Source organism: Trichosurus vulpecula, chromosome 8 (assembly GCF_011100635.1).
Source record: "Trichosurus vulpecula isolate mTriVul1 chromosome 8, mTriVul1.pri, whole genome shotgun sequence".
In the NCBI taxonomy this organism is placed as follows: domain Eukaryota; kingdom Metazoa; phylum Chordata; class Mammalia; order Diprotodontia; family Phalangeridae; genus Trichosurus; species Trichosurus vulpecula.
This window is the reverse complement of record NC_050580.1, coordinates 27,622,132-27,639,869: the sequence shown is the minus strand read 5'-3', so window position 1 is coordinate 27,639,869 and position 17,738 is coordinate 27,622,132. Positions and strand designations below refer to the sequence as shown.

The 17,738-nt window shown below is 36.6% G+C and overlaps 1 pseudogene; it reads right to left on the bottom strand.

Annotated features, from left to right (window-relative positions):
• Positions 1-5,043: 5,043 nt before the first annotated feature.
• On the bottom strand, positions 5,044-5,609 carry LOC118829060 (annotated as a pseudogene).
• Positions 5,610-17,738: the final 12,129 nt, after the last annotated feature.

Here is a 17,738-nt window from a genome sequence, read left to right as displayed (position 1 = left end):
GGATGGTCTCTGGGTGAGTTCTATACCACATGGAACTGGGAGTGTAGCAGAGCCCAGCGTGGGCGGGGCACACCAACCAGACTAGGAGCCATGCGGAGTGTGCCCTAGCACCCTGAATCAGTGAGGTGCAGCAGTTACCAGACTTCTCAACCCACAAACACCAAAGACAACAGGAAGGTTAGTGGGAAAAGCTGCTGGGGACAGAGTTATAAAGGAGTTCACAGGTTCAGCCACCGCCCCGGGGACAGAGGAGGTGGGGCAGCTACAGAAGTAAAGCTGCAGTTGCTTCCAGCCCGGCCCAGGCTCACCTGGTAGGAGGAATTAAGTGGCAGATCAGAGCAGGGGTGAAGAGCCTGCTGAAGATCTAAGTCCAGTCCGGGTTGGGGGTTCTTGGGGAAGGAGGAGTGCTGGTGTGACAGAACTGGCACATCCCTCCAGGCTTGGAACATAGTTCTCTTAACTCTACAAGCAGGCATACCCCACTGAAAAACTCAAGGGTCAAGTTAGTTGGCTTGGAATATGGCCAGGCAGCGAAAGCGCACCCAGATTCAGTCTCAGACTCTGGAATCTTTCTTTGGTGACAAAGAAGACCAAAACATGCAGCCAGAAAAAGTCAACAAAGTCAAAGAGCCTACAACCAAAGCCTCCAAGAAAAACATGAACTGGTTTCAGGCCATGGAAGAGCTCAAAAAGGATTTGGAAAAGCAAGTTAGAGAAGTAGAGGAAAAATTGGGAAGAGATATGACAAGGATGCGAGAAAACCATGAAAAACAAGTCAATGACTTGCTAAAGGAGACCCAAAAATATACTGAAAAATATACCAAAAGAAAACAACACCTTAAAAAATAGACTAACCCAAATGTCAAAAGAGCTCCAAAAAGCCAATGAGGAGAAGAATGCCTTGAAAGGCAGAATTAGCCAAATGAAAAGGGGATCCAAAAGACTACTGAAGAAAATACTACCTTAAAAATGAGATTGGAGCAAGTGGAAGCTAGTGACTTCATGAGAAATCAAGATATTATAAAACAGAACCAAAGGAATGAAAAAATGGAAGACAATGTAAAATATCTCACTGGAAAAAAACCACTGACCTGGAAAATAGATCCAGGAGAGATAAATTAAAAATTATTGGACTACCTGAAAGCCATGATCAAAAAAAGAGCCTAGATACCATCTTTCAAGAAATTATCAAGGAGAACTGCCCTGATATTCTAGAGCCACAGGGCAAAATAGAAATTGAAAGAATCCTCCGATCGCCTCTTCAAATAGATCCCAAAAAGAAATCTCCTAGGTATATTGTTGCCAAATTCCAGAGCTCCCAGATCAAGGAGAAAATACTGAAAGCAACCAGAAAGAAACAATTTGAGTATTGTGGAAACACAATCAGAATAATCCAAGATCTAGCAGCTTCTACATTAAGAGATCGAAGGGCTTAGAATACGATATTGCAGAGGTCAATGGAGCTAGGATTAAAACCAAGGATCACCTACCTAGCAAAACTGAGTATCATGCTCTGAGGCAAAATATGGACTTTCAATAAAATAGAGGACTTGCAAGCTTTCTCAGTGAAAAGACCAGAGCTGAATAGAAAATTTGACTTTCAAACACAAGAATCAAGAGAAGCATGCAAAGGTAATCAAGAAAAAGAACAAGAAAAAGAAATTGCAAGGGACTTAATATGCATATATATATATATATATATATATATATATATATATATATATATCTTTATATATATGTATATGCAAGTGTGTATGTATGTATATGCATACATATATATCGTTATGTATATATATGTATATGCTAGTGTGTATGTATGTGTATATATATATATATATATATATATATATATATAGAGAGAGAGAGAGAGAGAGAGAGAGAGAGAGAGAGAGAGAGAAAGCGGGCACAGGGTGAGTTGAAGATGAAGGGAAGATATCTAAAAGAAATAAAATCAAATTAAGCAATGAGAGAGGAATATATTGAGAGAGGGAGATAAGGAGAGATAGAATGGGGTAAATTATCTCACATAAAAGTGGCAAGAAAAAGCAGTTCTGTAGGAAGAGAAGAGAAGGCAGGTGAGGGGGAATGAGTGAATCTTGCTCTCATCAAATTTGACCTGAGGATAGAATACCATACATACTCATTTGGGTATCTTACCCACCAGGAATAAAGGAGGAAGAAGATAAAAAAAGGGGGGGGATGATAGAAGAGAGGGCAGATGGGGGTGTAGGTAATCAAAAACAAACACTTTTGAAAGGGGACAGGGTCAAGGGAGAAAACTCAATAAAGGGGGATGGGTTAGGAAGGAGCCAAATATAGTTAGTCTTTCACACCACGAGTATTGTGGAAGGGTTATACATAGTGATACACATGTGGCCTATGTTGAATTGCTTTACTTCTTAGGGAGGGTGGGTGGGAAGGGAAGAGGGGAGAGAATTTGGAACTCAAAATTTAAAAAACAGATGTTCAAAAACAAAAAAAAAGTTTTTGCATGCAACTAGAAAATAAGATACACAGGCAATGGGGCAAGATAAATTTATTTGCCCTGTGAAAAGGGGATGGGAGGGAAGAGGGATGACAGAAGGGAGGGCTGACTGGGGAACAGGGCAACCAGAATATAAGCCATCTTGGAGTGGGGGGAGGGTAGAAATGGGGAGAAAATTTGTAATTCAAACTCTTGTGAAAATCAATGCTGAAAACTAAATTAAAAAAAAAGAAATACTAACATAAGAGACAGAAGAATCTACAAGTATGCATTGAAAGAAAAACTCAGAATGAAATTTGATAAATTAACATAATTATGGCCATACTCTACCCTGGGAAATTGATGATTAAACCTCATCAGAACATAAAACAGTTTGTGAGACTACTAAATAGGTATTCTATATTTCGCTTATGCCCTCCACTATCCAAATAACTCAGTCCCTTTCTTCTGCCATTGCAGCCAAGAAGTAGAACTCATTCATCCTACTTTCAGTGGTCATAATCTCTGATGAAAAAAGAAACTCACTTTCTATCTTTTCCTTGAATCTCTTACAAGGTAGGTGACAATATTTTAATAAATAAATGTCAGAGAGGAAGAAAGAGAAGTAAAATAATTATAAAAACAAACCCTTGAAGATTTCCAAAAGACATTTTTTCATATTTCTTCTCTTTGAATTCATGAGCAATACAACTGAAGACACTTTTTCATACACGGAGATATCAAAACCAAGCAAATATCCATACAACATATACTCCTTTCAATTATTTTTTCCTGTGTTGTGATAATAGGTGTATACTCATCCACACTCTCTCATTTATTCTCCTTGTGACCATATGTAATGCAGCTTGATTTGAATTATCAAACAGTCTTGTGTCAGAAAAAAAGTAATAGTTGGTCGACAGTAATTCAGATAGATGACTTTTTGATTTGAGTAGAAATAGAATGCTTTATGAAGTTTAATCACACTGTATTCATTTTCCTAATTCCAACAATTATTTCTGTTTTCTTCTAACAGATAAATTTATTTCATGACTTCAAAAGTTTAAAGCAAAATTTAGTAGACACAGAGACTTGTTTGCTGCAAACCTGCTGGCTTTAGAGAATCCTCAATTATCAAAATACAAATATTTGTACTATTTAAGCACAAAATTATACTTTGTGGTATACATAGCATGCCAAATTAAATTATGAAGCAATATTTTTAGAAAACAAACTATGGTTTATTTGAAGCAACACTTATGCAGGACTATGCTATACCCTGCAATAAAATACAGCTAAAAATGACTTTTAAATAACTTTTTTTTTCCCTAAGGGATATGCATTTTGCTCAGTGGAATGGAGCTGAAGAAGGGATCATGTAAGGCCTAGGATTCATCATATAATTCAGGGCAATGTCTTGTGCAATATTAGGTAAAATGTAATACACCTTTAAAGGCTTTCCCTTCAAAAGTCACAGATACTTCAATAAAGATATATAAAATTCCTCTTAAGGAATTCCTTGTTCTCTTAAAGAATTCCTTAAGAGAAAATTCCACTTAAGAAATCTAACAGCCACAAATAATTTTTAAAAGGACAAAATTACAATTTTAAGGCACTTAGAATCACTTTTCTATTGTAATAATTTTATAAATTTAGGCAACTATTCTAACAAAAATTCTTATAAATTTGGAATTAAACGTAGAATAATCTTGTTTTATGAACTTAAGCAGTTCTTGATTGTTCAAAATAGATAAGGGAATGTATAGCTTGGTTAGGATTAAAGCTACCCAAGCACTACAAATTAACAATGCAAATGTAAATCAAAATTAGAAGAGAGCAAAGGAAACCTGCTCATACAGATGAGAATATGGCACTGTGGCACTGGTCTAATGTTTGATTCAACACAGTTATTCAGTGCACAGGATGCTGAACAGCACTGGGAATATAAAGAGGTGGAGGTAGACAGAAAGCTGGAGATGGTGGGAAAATTAGTAGATATTTCCCAATTTTTTTGTATAGTTTACTCCATTTATTCTCTGGAAGTAGTGAATAATACTAAATAAATGTCCATGCTGCCATCCACTGATTAGTTTTTGTTGAGCTAAAGGTTTTGAACAAGTACTTCATCTTAGAAATGTTTTTATTCTGGCACAAGAATAAAGAATAGAAGAGTTAACACCTCTTACTGAGGAAGAAATTTCAGACTTATGCATAAGCTATAACTTAGGGTTTGGTGACTGAAATTTTAAAACACTAGATTTTTATTTTCAGAAATTACTTAAATACACACAATACCTGAATTTAGTGGAAATACTTTGTTCACGATCTTTATTTTAAAGTTATGTATTATAAAAGAGTGTAAAAAATCCAGCTAAACCAGAAATTTGATTTTTTTCCTTTAGGCTTTCAGAAATCAATGATCATTTCTCTAATTTTATTTTTAAAAAGGAATAACCCCCTTTTTCCCAGAGGTGCAAGTATATCCCAAATGGCTTGTAATAAATACATGAGAGGCAAAAGTAGTAAAGCTAAGTGCATGCAAACAGTATCATAAAGTCTCAGAAATTTTTTTCAAGTGAAAATAAGAACTGTTGGAATGAATTTGACATTTCCATTTAGTCATCTTTGTCTTTTGCTTCATGTTTAAGAACGTGTGTGGACTCTATGTAATTGAAATTTTCCTTTCTGTCAATAGATGCATCTCTATACAGCTAATCTATCTTTTTTCATCTATGAACCTGTCTCCCATTGCTGTCAGCAATTCTTTGAAGTAACCTTCCTGAATGGTGCCTGTAGCTTCTTCATCGAAGCAAGCAAAGGCATTTCTGATGACATCTTCTGGATCTGTTCCCTTTAACTTTTCCCCAAACATTGTGAGGAACATAGTAAAATTTATAGTAACTAGACCTTCATTCATTATGACATTTAGGTACTCATGAGTTGGATTCTTTTCTAAGGAAGCAAGCATATCATATCATTCTTCCTTGTCATTCAAACCATCTTTGTTCTTATCAAGAATATTGAAGACCTCTTTGAATTCCTGAATCTATGATTGATCAAACACAGCAAATTCATTTAAAGTTGCATGCTGAGGGCTCTTCTTGGTGATCTTTTTCTCTGCCCTTTTGCTTGACATGTTGACTATTAAATCCTGTGACTGCTGAGAACCTGAGAACAACAGTGGTGACAAATGATGACACACCCCCAAACATGGCTGGAGATGAGGGAGTAGACGGCGGCCATTCTACGCTGCAATCCCAACAATTATTTCTGTGCTGAATGGGTGAATGGATGGATGGATTGATAAGTGAATGAAAGAATGCAAAAGCATTTTTTAAGTACTATTACATATCAATAATTGTACTAAGCACCTTGGATACAGATCAAAAAGGGAGACTGTCTCTTACCTCAAGGAATTCACAATTTAGTAAGGGAAGACAAATCACATAGGAAAATGATGACTAGAGTAAGACACTGGTTTGACAAGTCGTAAAGGTGATGAAGAGCTACAAAGAAAGGAGTTCATACTTCCAATCACAGTATTTCAATTGCAATTGGTTTGATTTTGGGTCCATGGATGGGAAATGGAAAGAAATGTGTGGAGAGGTGAAGGAAGGGAAGGGCATGTGTGCTGTAACAGAGAAAATGTCAAGAAGATAAAGAAAGTAGAAATTGAAGCAATACTGGGAACCTCCATCTTCACATTTGTGGATATTGCCCTATCTTCTCTCACCTCACAAAGGGACCACATGAGCCCTGGGTCCTTGCTAAATTATGCTACTTGTGCCTTAGAAGACCTCCTTCAGTGAATGTTACTAAGGTTCCAGTCAAGATCTGAAGGAGCCAGAGTGTATTTGTTCCACAATAAGAGCCCATACACCTGAGCCCATGCATCTTGGCCATAAACATGATATCTTCCATGAGTCATGGCATTTTCCTGAAGTGTGTTTACTTGCTATTTCTTGAAGGTGATTCTACCCGTACTTGTGGTTGATCCACATCAGTTTCTTTTCAGAGTCACGAGTATTAGCAGATGAGGATTCAATAAGGATTAATCACACTCTTTACAACTCAAGTTATTCTTATGGGACAAGAGTCTAGGCTTGCATAAAACACCTGGAAGGGTATCTCTCCATGTAGAAAACAAAATACCAACAACAACAACAGAAAGATTGCTTTTGGGAGAATCTTGATTGTATGTAGTGAGGGTAACTTGAAGAGATGGACTGTGGAGCATATATAGAAGTTCCATAACTTGTTCTAGTTGACTATGTATTGGCCAAGAGGCTCTTGATTGGCTCTCAAGGCATCCAAAAAGGCCTGACAGCTTCTCTTAAGCCTCATTCACTTCTGGGGGATCTCAGCACTTCCTTTACTTATGGTGTCTGTTGGAAGGAGCAGTATCTATGATTCTAGTATTGTTAAAAGTTCAAGAAAACAATCAAGAGGAATGTAGGGTTAGGATTCCAGGATGAATTTTGTATCAGTGCCCAAGGAACAAGTAGATATCATCAGAAGACCATCAGAATTTCTTGTCTTGAAAAGCTGAGACAAGAATTACTTTGGCACATGCCTCCTCTGGACACAAATTTGGTAAGGCAAGCATACTGTCCTCCAAGACTGTGGTAGTGTAGGCTAGAATATGCATTGGAAGTGTTGGGGAAAAACTTTAGCAAATTCTTTCTGGCTATGCCTTTGAAGTAAACATGCTTTTATAAAACCAAATTGATTGTAGATATGGAACCAGTGTTAGTTATTGCCTTCCTACCATTAGGAGAAATATAGTCAGTGATGTGCTTGAGTAGATGGCAGCAGAGAGAAAGGACACCCCCCAAACCACTCAGGGTATCTGACAACCCTGAAGGAGTAGCAGGCCTGTCTTTGGGAGAGAAGTCTAGGCAATCCATGCTACCCCCACATCACAAAGTTTTAATTTGTCCAAAAAGAATAGCAAAATATTTTCAATGACATTAAGAGCGAGATTGTGTCCTTGGTGCGCCTGTCCTCAGTACTTTCTCCAGTACTAAGTATTCAGGTGAAAATTGTTCAAGTGAGCTTTGATGATTTGCTAAAGGAGACAAAGGAGAGGACTGAGATATCATCTTGGAGAGCTTCATCAAGGGTTTCTCAACCCAATAAAAGGGTGTATATCTGAGGTTTTATCTGTGACCTGAATCTGTTCTCAGCTCACAGAACAGTTATGAAGGAATTGGATTTCTTTATGAATTTCCTTGTCTGTATTATAATGGGCTTTAATGAAGAGTGGGTATGATTAACTGAAATGTCCCTGGAGGCATACATTAACAGACTAACATATAAAAACAACCACATATTGGTATGGAAGAGGAAGATTTGAATCTTTTATTGGGAATATCCTTTATCAGTACTTCAGAAGGATGGCCCTTGTTTGGATCAAGAGCAGGGAGAGTAGATCCATTTATGGTGAACTCAAAATCTCTCTGAATTATTTTCTATGGAATTTTGTCTCATTCAATATTATTTCAGATAGAGGTAAAATTCAGAGAAAGACAAAAATATATATACATACTTCTATTCTTTGGACAGGTGGGCAAATAAGTAATTTTGTGCATATGTTGTTAGATATAGATATCATGTTAGGTGGTTTTTATGAACTGTTATTTTTTTCTTCCTCTTTTAATAAAAGAAGGTATACTCCATGTGTGTGGGTGTATGTGCACACCTGCTTGTGTGTGTGCTTGCATTTTGTGTGTGTTTTAAATTTTGGCAAGGGAGATAATCAGATATTAGAAATGACTGATTTAAAAAATCAAATGGCATTAATAAAACTGAAAATAAGGGGGTACAAATTTTTGTGTATAAAGCTTTTTATTTTGTTACTTGGATATTTTGGCACAATCAGTTCAATCTACATGTTGTTGAGTCACGTCACTTGGAAACATATTATTGAAAAATGGCAGTAATTGTGAGAGCTAATGATAACAAGATAATAGCTGCTATTTATACAGCACTTGGAGGTTTAAATATCTTCTGTGTGGGACAGGGGGCACAGTATGGGTGTGGGTGTGTTTTCATTTTATCCTCACAACAACCCAGAGAGGTAGAGAGGTAGATGGTCTTATTATCCTCATTGAATAGATGAGAAAACTATGACTAAAAATAATTAAGTGACTTGCTCAGGGTAACACAGCTAGGAAATGACTAAGACAAGGCTTGACCTCAGGTCTTTCTGACTATCAGTCCACGGCTTTATCCACTGAAACCCCCAGCTGCTGTTCAATCTTGTGATCTGTTTGAATTATGTTTGACTTCTGGAGCTAATTCAGATTAATGCCCAATCCACTTTTAAACTCAGGTAAATTAGCATAGTTAGGTTGCACAGCAAGTAGTGTACCTGCCCTGGAGTTAGGAGGACCTGAGTTCAAATCTGGCCTCACACGAACTTGCTAGCTGTGTGGCTGTGGGCAAGTCACTTAAGCCCTATTTCCCTGCGTTCCCCCCTTAAAAATCCTTCAGGTAAATCCCTAAGACCATAAGTTATAGATTTTAAGTCTCTTTTTTTGAAAATGCTCCCACAGAAACAAAATATCATCAACATATTCTAATCAAAAAAGGAGACAGTTTCTATCATTATCATCATTAATGTAGTCAAATTCATTTTTAAGTGTCCACACAGAAATACATCAATACTAGGTCCTGAGGCAAAGGATCCTTGTCCTCCATAAATTCATGTAAATTTGAATCCATTTCAATAAATATTTATTAAAGGCCTATGACACGCAAGGCACTATACAAGGATCGGTGGCTACAGAGACAGACATTTCACATTATCACAGAATTTTAGAGATGAACGATAATTGTGGCAGCTAGCTAGTACCACAAAAGAACCCGTTCTCCTGTATAGCTAACAAGTGCTGATTCAGTGTCTCCTTGAAGATGTCTAATGAGAGAGACCCCAGGACTTCCAGACTAGTCCCTTGCTTCTTATGGATGGTCCTAATTGTTAGGATTGTGTTTTGTTTGCCCACTAGATATCGCACTTATATTTGCCTCTTTGAAAGCTCTACCCACTGCTCTGGATATACATGCTAGAGCCAAACAGAATAAATTTAATCCCTCTTTCACATAAGAGCCCTTCCAATATTTGACAATAGCTAGCATGTCCCTACCGAACATTCTCTTGTGTAAAGAGTTCCTTCAAATAATCCTTAAATGACATGCACTCAAGGCCCTTCCTTATCCTCACTGCCTTCCTTTGAACATTCTCCAGCTTAGTAATGTCCTTCCCATACCATGTGATGCCCAGAAATGAAAGCTACCATCTGCCAATAACTCAGAATTAAACATATATACCAGCAATGTATTCTACTGAGACCAAACACCAATTTGCATTCTACTTGATAACTATTTCTCAAACTGGGCAACAAAAGAGAATTTTGAAATGCCTTAATAGCTGCTTGGTACAGTATCAAGTCTGATATAATTTCTTTATTTCAGCCACCCCACTTCTAATGGGATAGTAAAATCAGAGCCAAATGGTACCAAAGCGGGTATCTAGTATATTTTACAGAGAAGGAAATGGAGGACCATGGCTTCTAGGGGAGAAGAGAAGTGATTCCCATTAGTGTCACATATGTAGGCTTGAATCTGAACTGAGGTCCTCTCATTCTACATCTAGCATTTTTCTTTTGTTTGTTTGTTTTTCATGTTACCATGTTACCTGTTTCTTTCTAAAGATGTGCTCCATCCACACAGGGACATTTTTGCCCCTAAGACAAACAGCTTTGTGCCTACCCTAAAGTCATATTTTTAAAATAAACCTATTAAAGCAGAATGGTGAGATCTCTGCTGGGGACATTATTGTTGAGTGGGAGCTCAGACATGAAATTCATTAATGAATTAATTCCTATTTTCATTGGTTCTTCTTATATTTTTGCTAAATTAGCTTCAACCTGCTAAAATAATAATAATCTGCATTATATAGAATTTTGAAGTTTTTAAAACACTTTATGAATACCTCATTTTATCCTCAAATTGACCCTGGAAGGTATATACTATTATTATCAACATTTTACGGGTGAGAACATAGAGGAAGAAAGAGGTCAAGTATATATGTAGAAAGCTGGATTTTAACTCAAATTTCCCAGTTCTTTATCCACTGAGCCACTGTTTTCACCCTTTTATCTACCCTGTTCATCACCCTGAGCTAAACCCATATCACTCTGGTTTTCTTGATTTTTAGAACTACGTAATTATGTGTGGTCTCTGTCTCTGTCTCTGTCTCTGTCTCTGTCTCTCTTTCTCTGTCTCTCTCTCTCTCTCTCTCTGTCTCTGTGTTTCTATGTGTATGTGTCTGTCTCTGTCTGTCTGTCTGTCTCTCTCTCTCTTTCTGTGTGTGTGTGTGTGTTTGTGTACATGTGGGTGCAAATGTCTACTGTTTCCTAGGTAATTGTCGCCCTTTGTTGTTGTACAAATGCATTGTAATTAATTATATACGGAAGTAGCTTTCTGTGTTTTAATAAATAACATTGTTTCTAGAGAGTGGCAGAAGTGCACAATTTTCTGGAGACCCACATTCTATCATAGTACTATAGCCTCACATGTATTGTAGAGCCATACACATATCTTTTTGGAGGATTCTTAAAATTTAGAGATACTCAAAAGGTAGACATTCTATTTAACCAAAATACCAAGAGAGATGTGAAAACATTCAATAAATTTAGATGATAGGGTGATATTTTATGAAGCTTTAAGTCCCTGAATGTTTTTTCAGGGACTGATCATACCACATGAAAATAATGTCAGTGGCATCACAGATATAGATACTACTTCCAATACTAGATATTGCAACCTGTCCATGACTTCTTTGGATGCCCTCTGCCCACATCCTCCTATAAATCTGACACAGGAGATCCACTCAAGGTACTAGATATTTTAGACATTGCATAGATACTAAAAAAGTACTAATAGAAAACAAAACTTTGGAAATTACTTGTGGATATCATGCAGGATTTTATATTTCTCTTTATCTTTATTTTATTTTTGTTTTTATATGACAAGTAAGGGCAAAGGTAGCAGAAAAGTGGACCTTTACTTGCTTGACTTTTTACCGAGTATTTTGTCCTTGAAGTCAAGTCAAGTACGTGCTGCTACTATGCTGAAGACTGAAAACCAGAATTGTATTTCTACCAACTATTTGTCTCTTTTGGAAATGAGAAAATGAACATAGAATGAACATGAAAAAAGAAAATCCTAAATAAATTTAAGTTCATCTTGTGGAAATCAATGCTGAAAACTAAAAATATTAAATAAATAATAATAAAAAAGAAAAAAAAAGAAAAATACATTTGGCCAGTATGACTACAATAAAAAGTACTTGGAGATATGATGTATAAGAAGACTGGAAATGTAAGAAGTGACTATTCTAACACATATCTAAAGAAAAACACCTAGTAAAAATTGCTCAACAAATAGTCATCCAGTCTTTACTTGAAACCTTCTATTCTCTCCTAGGCAGCTCATTCAATGTTTGAACAGAACTAATCATTAGGAAGTTTTGTGGTTGTGATGGTGGTCCACGTTCTTTCCTTAATTTAGATATTAACTTCAGGTATAAAAGCTTATAAATTATTTATTCTAAATTATTCAACAAACTATGTTTTTGATTCCCTTATCTTTTATGGAAGAGATATTTTCAAATCACTCCTGTAGTCTTATCACCCTAACAGGATCCATAATCCCTAATTAAAGTGTTCTCTTAAAATAGACTCAACAACTTCCCACATAGCAGATGCCAAGATCAAGGCGGAGGGGGAAAAGAACTAGGAGGCTTGTATTAGAAGAAAAGAAAGAAATTATTGGGTGTTTACCACTACTTCTGATCCAAGGGAATCCAACTAAAAACCACGGAATTCATAAAACTGCCAGAGAACCAGATATTTGTTTGCTTTCTTTGACACTTATACTGAATGCTGTTCTGATATCTATGCAAGATAATATTTCAAGAGAGCCATATGAAAAATCCAAGGTAAACACAAACATAAGCAGGGGGTAGAAATTGCAGTTGCAGCAAATTGTACAAAACTACCACAATAAACCTTTTCAAATTTTGTGATATTTTCATCTATGTTATGCTATGCATTATGTTTCTAGTCTATTATGAGAAAAAAATAGCATTGAAGTTATTTGATGTTACTAAATGATATCTGCTTAACATTTGTTTTAATTCAAATATGTGCATTATGTTGTTATTTAGATGCTTCAGTCATAGCTGATTCTTTGTGACCCCATTTGGGGTTTTCTTGGAAAAAAATACTGGACTGATTTTCCTTTTCTGGTTCATTTTACAGACGACAAATGTGAGGCGAACAGGGTTACGTGACTTGACTAGAGTCTCATAGCTACTAAGTATCTTATACCAGAGCTCAAATTTGTACTTCCCGGCTCCAGGCTCAGCACTCTATCCCCTGCACCACCTAGCTGCTTCTCTCGCTCTTCCTCTCTGTGTCTCTCTCCACCTCTCTCTCCACCTCTCTCTCTCTCTCTCTCTCTCTCTCTCTCTCACTCTCCACACACATGAACACATATATGTATGTATATGTGTGTATATGTCTATATGTCTGATTGTATATATGTCTATAAATGTACAGGTGCATATACATACACAGTAAAAACCCTTGAGTTATAGCTATCTATCTATCTATCTATCCATCTATATCTCAAGAACTTTCATCAGTTCTAGTAGATAAGACCCTTGAAACTAGTCTACAAAAATTTCCATTAAATATAAATAAAATCCTTAGCCATAACCTTGACAAAAATAATGATATATAATATTTTCGTTTATCAGCAGGATACTTCTTTCACCTTAAGTACCTTCTGCTATTTTTTATACCTTTTGAAATTCCCCCAGGGTTTTTGGCTAAGCTCGTGTCTCCAGCTCATTTTATAGATGAGGAACTGAGGCAGAGGCTTAAATGACTTGCCCAGGGCCACACAGCTAGTAAGTGCCTGAGGCCAGATTTGAACTCAAAAAGATAAGTCTTTCAAATTCCAAACTTGATTCTTTATCCAATGTGCCACCTAGCCCACATTTAGGTAGCTCTAATGATTAGGAGTTTATTTTACTTCGCCTCAGTTAAATCCTATTCCATGTATCAGCCTGTCAAATACTTGAAGTCAAATGTCATGTCAAACATAGACCACACACACACACACACACACACACACACAAATTCAGTCTTCTCAAGGCATGGACTCAAGTTCCTTGCCCTTCTTTGGAAATTATATCTAATCAACATGTTTATCAAAAGCAGTACCCCGAAGAGAAAACAATTCCAGAAGTGATCTGAGCAGGGGACCATAGATTTCTAATCTTGGAATCACAGAGCCCTCTGCCTTTTGTTCTCTCCCTCCTCTAAATCCAATCAGTTGCGAAGTTCTGTCAATTACCTCAATGAAATTTTTTTTAAGAAAGCCCCTACTTTCCTTTTTCCATGACCACAGTTAAGGTACCTCTTTCTACTTTTATAATAAATTTTCAGTGATTTATTCAAGTTAGAACAAGAATAGAACAACAGTATGATCATTTGAATCCAGCTCCTCTGATTCCAAAACCAATTGTTACTTGGATTAGATTGTAATTTAGTACTTACAAGTGATCACATTAACTTAACTGAAAATATTAAATTGCATTCTACATCATAGCTCAATTCAATGTGAAAAATTGGAGAATGGTATTTATCTATCATTGTCCCTTTACCCCAATTCTCTAATAACAACAATGTATAGCCCTGTAAAAAAGCCCCACTTACAGTATTCTAAGTTATGCAGTTCTTTTGAAATAGTCAAATTATCTTGGGTCAAATGTGTAGATGAAAACAGGTAAGTAGCTTTTAGTGCGACTGCTAAATTCAGGCAAGCAATTGACTCTGAACTTCTAAAGGTTTTTCAGTTCAACATTATTAGACATTCCACTATATGCTTGTTCTTTAGGCTAAAAAGATAAAAATGACAAAGGCTCCACTTTCACTGATTTTACAGTGTAATGAGAGGGGGCTAAGGAATGGAGACATGGAAAATACCATATGATAAAAAAAAAGTAGATTAGTCTAAAAAAAGCAATTCATTGGCCTTAATTGGAGGGATGGAATTGGGGAAGAAGAGATCACTTTTAGGGTTAAGGGTCAAGTTATTCTTCAAAAAGGCTATGACACCTGAGTTTGGGTATTAGAAGAAAGGAAGGATGTCAAGAGGTAAAAATAAAAGGGGAGTAGAATTTGTAACTTCCTATTCTGCTAACCACATCAGGAAGAGATAGACTTTCCATTGGCTGTTGAGTCACAAATAGGAGTGCATAAAAAGGAGTAAGTTAAGCATTGCTTCCTTCTTTGCTGTCCATAAAGAAAATGAGTTATTGTTGCCCTCTAGGTAGAAAAGGGTTCTTGGATCTTCTCTCACTTGGAGCTGGCATGCAGTCTAAAGCCCCTGACCCTGATGTTGCTTAGTGAGCAGTACCAACTTCAGTAGCCCACTCTACTTTTGTTTAACATGGGTTGTTGCTTCTATCCTAGTTATTTCTATTATCCCTGACAGAGTATTGGAGATGGAATAGAACAGATTGTTAATTTCTGTGTTTTGAAAGGTCCAAAATTTCCCCAGAAGTCCAATAGATTATATCTATGGCAGAAGTCATGGGTAGCTGAGTTCTTTCTGCCAGCATAGGGTCAAGAGGAGTGATGAGTACTCAATCAAGTAACCAAGATGGTAGATCCTACCAGCAAGAATTGGACACAGTCCGTCCATCATGACACAGTTAGAAGTACATTCTGTGAAGTAAAATTCTAGTTTTTTCAACATTCACTTTTATAATATTTTGAGTTCCGAATTTTCCCCTCCTTCCTCTACCCCCTCCACAAAATGGTAAGCAATCTGATATAGGCTACACATGTACAATCATATTAAATATATTTCCATATTAGTCATGTCGTGCAAGAAGAATCAGAGCAAAGGGAAAAAAAACATAAGGAGAAAAATAAAGATAAAATAGTATGCTTCAATCTGCATTCAAACTCCATGATTCTTTCTCTGGATGTGGATAGCATTTTCTGTCATGAGTCTGTCAGGATTTTCTTAGATCATTGAAGTGCTGAGAATAACTGAGTTTATCAAAGTCAGTCATCACACGATGTTGCTCTTAATGGGTACGGCATTCTCTTGGTTCTGCTCACTTCATTCATCATCAGTTTATGTGAGTCTTTCCAAGTTTTTCTGAAAGCCATTTGCCCATCATTTCTTATGGAACAATAGTATCCTGTAACACTCATGCATCGTAACTTGTGTAGGCATTTCCCACTTGATGGGCATTCCCTCCATTTCCAATTTTTGTTACCACAAAAAGGGGGTCCTTTTCCTGTTTTTTATGATCTCTTTGGGATATAGACCTAGTATGGATAATACGCAGTTTTATAGGCCTTTGGGAATAGATGCAAACTGTTCTCCAGAATGGTTGGATCACTTCACAAGCCCACCAACAATGAGTTAGTGTTCTACTTTTCCCACATCTTCTGCAACATTTATCATTTTCCTGTTTTGTCACATTAGCCAATCTGATAGGTGTGATGTGGTACCTCAGAGCTCTTTTAATTTGCATTTCTCTATTCAATAATGATTTAGAGCATTTTTCATATGACTATAGTTTTAATTTTTCACCCTAAAACTGCCTTTTCACATCTTATGACCATTTATCAATTGGGGAATGACTTGTATTCTTATAAATTTGACTCAGTTCTCTATATTTCAGAGATGAGCCCTTTATCAGAGACACTAGCTATAAAATAATTTCCAAGCTTTCTGCTTCCCTTCTAATCTTGGTTGAATTGGCTTTGTGCAAAATCTTTTTAATTTAGTATAATAAAAATTATACTTTCCCTTTCATAATGTTCTCTATCTCTTGTTTGGTCATAAATTTTTCCCTTCTCCATAGATCTGGCAGGTACACTATTCCTTGTTCTCCTGATTTGCCTATAGTATCACCCAACATGTCTAAATCATGTTCCCATTTTAACCTTATATTGCAATATGATGTAAGATGTTGGCATAAGATGTGAGATGCATATTTTCTGTCATGCTATTTTCCAGTTTTTCCAGCAGTTTTTGTCAAATAGTGAGTTTTATTTTATCTCAGAAGTTGAAGTCTTGGATTTTCAAATGGTAGGTTAATATAGTCATTGACTATTGTGTGTTGTGTACCTAATATATTCCACTGATCCATAACTCTATTACTTAACCAGCACCAAGTAGTTTTGATGATTGCTGCTTTATAATAGAGTTTTAGATCAGGCACACCTAGGTCACATTCCATTTCATTCCTTTCCATTTAATTTTATCATTTTATTTAATATTTTACTTTCCAACATTGATTTTCACAAGATTTTGAGTTACAAATTTTTTCCCCATTTCTACCCTCCCCCCCATTCCAAGATGGCATATATTCTGGTTGCCTCGTTTCCCAGTCAGCCCTTCCTTCTTTCACCCCCCCTGCCTCCCATCCCCTTTTCCTTTACTTTCTTGTAGGGCAGGATTGAATTCTATGCCCCATTCCCTATATATCTTGATTCCCAGATTCATGCAAAAAAACCTTTTTTTTAAAGCATCGGCTTTTAAAATTTTCAGTTCCCTATTCTCTGCCTTCTTCCCTTCCCACCCACCCTCCCGAGGAAGGCAAGCAATTCAATATAGGTCACACAAGTATCATTATGTAAAACACTTCCACAGTGCTCATGTTGTGAATGGCTAACTATATTTCCTTCCATCCTATACTGTCCCTCTTTATTCAATTTTCTCCCTTGACCATGTCCCTTTTCAAAAGTGTTTGCTTTTGATTACCTCCTCCCCCTCTCTACCCTTCCTTCTATCATCCCCTCCCTTTATTTTTATCCCCTTCCCCTTACTTTCCTGTGGAGCAAGATAACCAATTGTGTGTGTATATTATTCCCTCCTCAAGTTGAATCTGATGAGGGTAAGATTCACTCATTCCCCCTCACCTGCCCCTCTTCCCTTCCAACAGAACTGGTTTTTCTTGCCACTTTTATGTGAGATAATTCACCCTATTCTACTTCTTCCTTTCTCCCTCTCTAAGTATATTTCTCTCTCACCCCTTAAGTTTATTTCATTTTTTAGATATCATGCCTTCATATTCAACTCATCCTGTGCCCTCTGTTTATATTCCCTTCAACTCCCCTAATATTGAAAAAGGTCTCATGAATTAATCTTCCATGTAAGAATGTAAACATAA